Source organism: Wasmannia auropunctata, unplaced genomic scaffold (assembly GCF_000956235.1).
Source record: "Wasmannia auropunctata unplaced genomic scaffold, wasmannia.A_1.0 LD335619.1, whole genome shotgun sequence".
NCBI lineage: Eukaryota > Metazoa > Arthropoda > Insecta > Hymenoptera > Formicidae > Wasmannia > Wasmannia auropunctata.
Genome location: NW_012027271.1, coordinates 1 through 9,093, shown reverse-complemented (window position 1 = coordinate 9,093; position 9,093 = coordinate 1).

The window sequence follows — 9,093 nt, the reverse complement described above, 5'->3', positions numbered from 1 at the left end:
TTCAAAAATTAATATCTCATTAAATATTGCGTAATTTTGCAAAATGGTAGAGGACTTTTCGATTCAGTTTAGTCCATTCTATCTACCCATGAGCGGTCATACACCTATTCCGAGACACCCTGTATATATATAGTATATATATATATGTATATGTATATATACAAAGCGACTCGAATTAGCTTATTGCTTTATATATATATATATATATATATATATATATCTATATATATCTATATATATGTAGACATATACATATATATTGCAGGTGAGTTGGGTATGGACGAGAATAAAGAGAATTCAGTGGCGGAAAGCAATAAGCTAATTCGAGTCGCTTTGACATCGACGGATAATGACTCGTCGGAAATAGATATTATAAAACAGCCGAGAGCCAGACAATTGAAGCCACAAACCGCCAAGATTACCGGGAGAAAACAATTGTCTCCGAAGAAATCTCTAAGATTTTGAGAGAAAATCAAAATACCATGAAGTATATTGAAGTCGAATTTCATGTTGAATTGAAGGATAGATGGCAAAAGTGGATGCAAGACGGTTTACTTGAAAACAATAAGAAGACAGTTCTGGAGATATATCCAAGGAAAGGAGAACTTTCTTTCGAAGCTCCTTAACCTAGAAATAATTCCTGCCTTAACGGAAATTGCTACAAAGAGAGATAAACATTTTGCTGAAACACAAAATTGTGTCGGATCAGCTACCGTAGCATTAGCAGCGGCAGTTTCCATATTAGACGTACCTAAGGAAGGTATAGATCAAGAAAAGTTTCATGAAATACTTATGTGACGTAGGTCAACTATTGACAGAGGTGTATCACCAACAGTCACTAACAAGGAAGGTATTCATTACGCCTTTGATGAACAAGGCTGTAAAACCGACTTTAGAAGCAGCCAAATCGGATCAATGGTTATAGGGAGAAAAGTTTGCTGAACAAGTAAAGGGAGCAAAATCATTAGAAAAGGCCTGTGCAAACATTAAAGCTCCCGAAAAAGTGCAAGTTCTCAGAAAGCCCTAAGAACATGGAATTAGGGAAACGTGAAAGTCCCACCTGTCAGGTACCAGCAGGTGGGCTATTAACGTTACCAGCAGGGATTATATCAGTGGAGGAATGTGATTCGGTTCAAATCCAAAGGCCAAAAGTCGACACATCGGGGAGGCAGTCGAACAACGAGTCGACTGCCATCAAATAAATAGGGTAATAAATATAGCAGGACGCCTTAGGACATATAGAAAAAATTATACGGTTGTTACGTCAAATAGACGTATATTGAATTAGATAAAAGGATATAAAATTCCGTTTCGCGAAATTCCGCGACAACATAAAATACCAATGAATAAGAATAGCTTAGGAGATTAGTTAACGATGATTAAATCAGAGATCGAAAAAATGTTAATTAATGGAGTTATATATAGAGGAATGCTCAGAAGTTACAGGACAGTTTATTTCATCATATTTTCTCGTTAAAAAACCGATGGGTCAATTAGATTTATCTTTAACCTGAAAAAATTAAATAAGTTTATTGACACTGTTCATTTTTAAAATGGAGGATATTTGAGCCATGAAGGGTCTGTTAATACAAGAAGCATAAATGGGTTCACTAGATCTGAAAGATGCGTATTATGTAATCTCCGTACAAGAAGAATGTAGAAAGTACCTCCGGTTCAATTTTTTTGGAAACTTATATTAATTTACTTGCCTGCTCTTTGGATCAGTTCGTACGTATTTACTAAACTGATGAAACCAATTATTAACCACCTAAGATGACAAGGAATAATTGCAATAATATATTCAGACGATATTCTGTTCATAAATAAATCTAAAGAGACATGCCAAAGAAATATTGATTATGCTATAAATCTACTAGAACATTTGGGATTTATAGTAAATCATTAAAAAAGTTCACTGATACCTAATCAAAAATGTAATTATTTAGGTTTTAAAATAAATTTAAAGACTTTTTGTTTAGAATTGACAAATAAAAAGAGAATTCAAATCACAGAACTAGTCAGTCAATTTTGCGAAGGAAAATGGTACAAAATTCGAGATATAGCAAAATTGTTAGGTGTTTTAACAACAGCTTGTCCCGCAATAGCGTACAGTATAGTGTATACCAGGAGGTTAGAGAGAGAAAAATTTATAGCATTAGCACTAAATAATAATGATTTTAATAGCAAAATGTGTATAACAAAAACAGTAACGGAATACTTAAAATGGGAACGCATGGCACTATCGGGCTTTAGTCCCATTAGAACACAAAAATTTAAAATAACAGTATATTCAGATTCTTCCTTAACTGGTTGGGGTGCTTACTACAACGGTACTAGCATTCATAGATTCTGGAATGACGAAGAAAGAAAATGCCATATAAATTTCTTAGAGCTTAAAGCAACTTTTTTCGCATTAGAAAGTTTTGCATCTAAATTATCATCTTTTATTACAATTGGATAATACAACCGCGATAGCTTACATTAATGTTACGTCCGGTGGACTCCACGATTTCTTCGTTTCGTGAACACGCGATAAAGTAAATTCTTAAATATAGTAACGGCTATCAATCGACAAAATACCTCAACTCAACGAAATTGACCGTTGTCGGTTTCCTTGGGAAGAATTCGCTTCTAGCAAATAGTATAGAACCGAACGTGAGAGATCTTTATTACCAAAAACAGATAAGGTATCTCACAGTACACAATTTACCCGCAACGAAAAACCTAAGTTCGGAACGTACTTTTAAAAGAAAAAGTGTTGGAAATAGTAAATTTGAACTTAAGGCGCTTTATAGATTTAGCTAATTGATAATCGAAGGAGCTATATTTGTATCGTGATTAACAAGCGAGTCGTTTCTCTTTTTTGTCCTTGACTCTCTCGTTGTGCCCTTTTTGTACTCTAAGTAAAAGAGAATTCTGTTTCCAAATATATATTCTGTATTCAGCATTCTCAGTATCCCTTTATTCATATATCCCACTGTGAAACATCCATAACATTACATCAGGTTATGGGCCCAGTGGCGAAGATCCGAAAGGCATAATTTCATGCTATATCTGTGAGCAGTGATATGAGGTTAAGTTTGCTGAATAAATATCAGAAAAGAAACGCAGAGCGAAATGATCAGCTTAAGCACATTAGCGACTATAGAAAAATTAAAGGGACGTGAAAATTATGACACATGGAAATTTGCAGTTCAGTGTTATTTTGAACTTGAGAATCTCTGGACATGTGTCACAGGAGATAATATCGATAACTCAAAAGATATTCAAGCAAAATCCAGGATTGCTCTATTAGTAGATCCGATTAACTATGTACACATTCAATCCGCCACAACCGCACGAGAAGCGTGGAGAAACTTGGAAAAGGCATTTCAAGATTCAGGTCTCAACAGAAGAGTAGGACTGCTTCGTACGTTCATCACAACGAGATTAGAAGATTGCCAATCAGTTAAAGATTATGTTAATTGCATAATTGGCAATGCACATAAACTCAAAGGTGCTGGTATGAAGATCAACGATGAATGGATCGGAGCGCTGATGTTAGCAGGACTTCCGGAAAGCTACAAGCCCATGGTTCTTGGGCTTGAAAATTCAGGTATGACGATTACCGCGGATTCTATTAAAGCTAAATTGTTGCAGGATGTAAAATTCTGGCAGGATTCTGGATAAGACGAAAACAGCGCTTGTAAGCAATAAATTTTCGTCAAAGTTTACATCACAACAAAGGAAAGGTCCCAGATGTTTTGAGTGTACGGACATTTCGCTAAGGATTGTCGCAATAAAAAGAGCAATAAGGAAAACATCGACAAGAAGAAGTCGACAAATGAATAAGCTGGTTCATCTAAACAATCTACCCTATTGTGTCAAACATTCTTACTTGGTGAAACAAACTCAAATGAATGGTATATTGATTCCGGAGCATCTGCACACATGACTAAATGCAGTGAATGGCTGGAGAATATTAAAAGGCCTATGAATGAAGAAGTCATAATAGCGGATAAGACACGAATTCCAGTCAAAAGTCAAGGAGATGTACACCTGAATGTTTCAGTAAACGAGTCAATTGCCACTGTTAAAGTAAAGGATGTTTTGTACGTTCCAGGTCTAGTAACAAATTTGTTGTCAGTAAGCGAGATGACGAAACGAGGAAACATGGTAGTTTTTGACTCAGGCGGATGTAAAATATTTAACAGTCAAAATCAAATAATCGCTACAGCAAATGTCGATGAAAATATGTACAAACTGAATCATTCTGGTAATAAACACGCTGCGTTTGTCAAATCAGAAAATGACAGCAACTTATGGCACCGCAGACTCGGTCACATCGGTGAAGGAAACTTACAAAGGTTAGTCAACGGCATGGTTTCTGGAATAAACATAAATAAAATTGATTATAAGCATTGTGAAGTCTGCATCAAGGGTAAGCAGTCAAGGCTGCCCTTTAAACATATAGGAAACAGAGCCAATGAAATTCTAGAATCGATTCATTCAGATCTATGTGGACCGTTACAAGTAAAGTCCGTTGGAGGTGGTAGATACTTCCTAACCTTTACAGATGACTATTCGCGGAAAGTCCACGTTTACATACTCAAAAGTAAAGATGGAGTTTTGAGTTGTTTTAAATCATTTAAGAATCTTGTTGAAAATCAATGTCAAAGAAAGATTAAAACACTCAGAACCGATAACGGAACTAAATATGCAAATAAAGCTTTTGAAACTTTCTTAAGTGAAGCAGGTATAATCCATCAAAAGTCAGTGCTTTATACGCCAGAGTAGAACGGTCTAGCAGAAAGAATGAACCGTACCTTGGTTGAAAAGGACCGTTGTATGCTGTTTGATGCAAAATTAGAATATGATCTGTGGGCTGAGGCAATTAATACAGCAGCACATATTATTAATCATTCACCATCTCGAGGTCTAAAGGAACAAACGCCAGAAGAAATTTGGACTAATCGCAAACCGAACTTGGATTATTTGTGAGTTTTTGTCAAAGACAATGGTACACGTTCCGAAACAAAAACGTTAGAAGTTGGATCCAAAATCAATAGAGTGTATCATGGTCGGATACTGTGATACTACAAAAGGATACAGATTATTTAATAGAACGACTAGAGATATAATAATAAGTCGAGATGTCATTTTTATGGAAGATCAAAGCACAAACACGCAGAAGATGAAAGAGTTGAAAGGATTCAATCAGTTTCTAATCGATCTTGGTTTAGTGGGAGTTTCGGAAAACAACCAAAATCAAGATAATAGCTTTGAGGAAGAAGAAACTTCATATGACACAGAAAATTATGATAGCGCGCAAGAATATATTCATTCCGAAGAAAGCAGCGACAGTGAAGATCCACATCTGGAAGATCAAGCCAATGTACCTACACCCGCACTTCGTCGCTCACAGAGAATTCCAAAACCTAATCGTCATGATGATTTTGCTTATTTAGCAAACAGCGAAACTTTGGATGATCCTGAAACAGTGAAAGAGGCTTTAAACAGAGCAGATGCGAAATTATGGAAAAAAGCAATGCATCGTAAGTACGATGCTTTACTAGAAAATCGAACATGGAATCTAGTGGATTTACCCTCGGACAGGAAACCTTTGAGTTGTAAATGGGTTTTTAAGAAAAAAGGAGACGGTACAAGCGAAATCTATAAATCACGTCTTGTAATTAAAGGATGTGCTCAGAAAAAAGGAATTGATTTTGACGAGACATATGCTCCAGTCGTCCGCTATAGTTCGATCAGATATCTCTTCGCAATGGCAGTTAATTTGAATTTACATATAGATCAAATGGATGCTGTTACAGCATTTTTGCAAGGAAAACTGAAGCATGAAATTTATATGTTGCAACCAGAAGAATTTTAGCAGGATCAACGAGTTTGTCGTTTAAGAAAATCTTTATACGTCCGAATTTCACATTGTTTCCTAAGAACTCTCAAGTCTCCGGGACGACTGCATTACCTGATTAACTCATCAAAATGTAAGTCTTCTTTTTGTCCGGTTTTTCCAAAATCCTGTCCTTCTTAAATTTCTTCCTCCTTCTACTATAATTCCCCACATCTTTAAATTCCTCATAATGCAAAATTATACACACTCCCTCTTATATCTTTGTTTATATATATATTTTTTTTTTATGTTAACCGATTACATCATTTCCGCAATTATATTATGTTAAGCTTTCATTTAATTTAATTCTTAACACCGTATCGTATATCTTGAATTGAACTCTAAATTATCATTTATGTTTGATTTTCTTCTTCCATTACTAAATAGTATGTTTAACTGCAATCACGCTTGCTTTTCTTGTATTGTACAAACTTCCATCAACTCTGGCAATTAACTATGCCTTTATGTACATTTATACATACACCCCCGTTTCTTATTATTAGTTTAGCCTTGCGATTAAGAAATTAATATTCTGTATCTTTAGATTTAAGAATAAAACTATGATTTGTTAATTTAAATCCTGCACTTCTTTAAAGACCTTCACCCCCATTCATTGCTTGCCTAAACAAGAGATGCACTTGGTCCGATCCCACGTCATAGGGATTAAATTCCTTGACCTAAAACAGAACCGACGAACGCGCTGGTTCAATAAATGAAGTAATAGTGTCCTTCTAAGGACATTGACTCGTTTTCGAACATTTGCAAACGCCTTCGACTCGCAACGTGCGCCTCTGTGCGTACCTGCGAGATAGCTTACTTATTGTTAGTTACGTCCTTCCTAACCTTCTCCACTTCCAACTCTATCTCGTTCACACACGAGACTCTCTTTACCTACTAACCCAAGCAAACATCCTGGGGTCTGGACGTAACATTAACAAAGCAGGAGGAATAAAATTTCCTCATTTTAGTAAACTAGCTAAACTAACTAAAAATATGACAATGGTGCGAAAATTGGGATTGTAGCATCGTATATTTCATCTAGTGAAAATAAAGAGGCTGAGCGCGCAGCGTCGCGTATTACTAACATTGATACTGAATGGGAAGTATTTGATACAATCTTTCAAAAAATTAAAAGAAATTTCGGACCATTTACTATAGATCTGTTTGCATTGAGGTTAAATAAAAAATGTGAAAGATTTTGGTCCAGATTTCCCATTTACTATAGATCTGTTGCATTGAGGTTAAATAAAAAATGTGAAAGATTTTGGTCCAGATTTCCCGATCCAGACGCAACTTTTATAGATGCATTTACAATATCATGAGAAAACAAAAGAATTTATGCCTTTCCTCCTTTTGCACTAATTTTACCAAATTACCAAAAAACGGAAAATTCTTTTAGATAAAGTGGAGGGTACTGTTACAGTACTCTTGTGTGTCGGTCAACTGTGGTTTCCAATCTTTAAGTCACTTTTATCCTCAGAATCGCTTATATTTTCTCCAGATAAGAACATGTTGTTATCTCTTTGTAGACAAAGGATACACCCATTAGCGACAAAACTTTCGTTGATGGCAGGATAACTATCAGGGAAGCTTTCCTACGGAAAGGAGTCACAAAGGATTCAGTAGATATCATGATAAATTCTATAGCACCATCAACCATCAAACAATATGAAAGCCCCTTAAAGCTATGGATAAGCTTTATAAGGGAACACAACATCGATTCGTTTAATGCAAGGACTACAACTATTATATCATTCTTAACTCAATGATTTAAAGAATGTACAAGCTATGGTACCCTAAGTACTACCAGATCAGCAATTTCTTTTATTTCATTGTACAATATTTCACAAGATGGTCTCATCGCGCGTTTTCGTAAAGATATTTATAAGAAGAACCCTTCAAGACCGAAGTACGCTTCAACATGGGATAATACTCTAGTTTTAGCATATCTTGAAAAGCTTCTGCCTTTAAGTCAATTGAAATTCAGAGAAATAGCGGAAAAGATAACAACATTATTGGCATTAACAACTGCACATCGGTTATTTTGGCATTGATTCGTATTGAAAATATTTGTGTCACCACAAGGAATAACCATCAAAATCTGATTTGATTAAAACTTCAAAGCCAGGGACTTTTTAGCCAGAACTTGTTTTGCCATATTTAAAAAAAACCAAAATTATATGTAGCATCGACTATTTTAGCGTATTTAGAGCATACTAAGGAATTAAGAAATAGTAATAATACAAGATTGTTAATATCTACAGTAAAACCGTATAGTGCTGTAAGTGCGTAGACTATAGGGCACTGGATAAAATCATTATTAACAAAAACTGGTATAGATATAAATCAGTTTTCTGCTTATAACACGCGGCATGCTGCCACGTCTGCGGCCTTTCGGAAAGGTGTCAATGTAGATACGATATGTACCGCAGATTGGTCTGCTCAATCACAAACATTTTTTAAATTCTATAATAAACCAGTACAGTCGGCAAAAGATAACTTTATGGGTGCAATTTTAAAATAAAATTTCGCTTTCTTAAGTATTACTCAATTTTCTTTTTTAATTTAGCGGTACGATGTTATCTTTATTGTACGCCTTGTGAATTAAATAAAAGAACGCAGAATTGTCATATACGCTAAACATCTACATTTGTTATCATTGAGAAACGAGACTCGTAGTATAATTGAAGGGTCAAACGAACCCACCGAAGATGGGCCCTAATTATACGAAGAGTTTCGTTTGAAGATGATCCTTACCCATCCCTTTGCTATGACCCATACATATTACCCCCCAAAAAACGACAACTATCTGCATCTTCTCTAAACTATATGACATAGATGGCGCGAAGTAGAAGGGGCCTTACAGGGGTCGCTAAGCGCGCCATCTTTCTTTTTACGCTCTGAACGTTGTGAGATATTTGAGGAAACAAACTACATTTGTTATCATCTTCGAACGAGATTCTTCGTATAATTAGGGTCAAACGAGCCCACCGAAGATGGGCGAAGTTTGACCCTTCAAGTTTTTTATAATAAAAAATATATGTTATCTACAATTAAGAACAGAAAACGTCAACATGACCATACCCAATCAGCACACAATGTTTGAAAAAATATTTTTAAAAATATTAAAAAAATATTTAAAAAACATTTTTAAAAACATTTAAATAATGGGTTAAGTGCTCTTTTTTTCATTAAAAAAACGT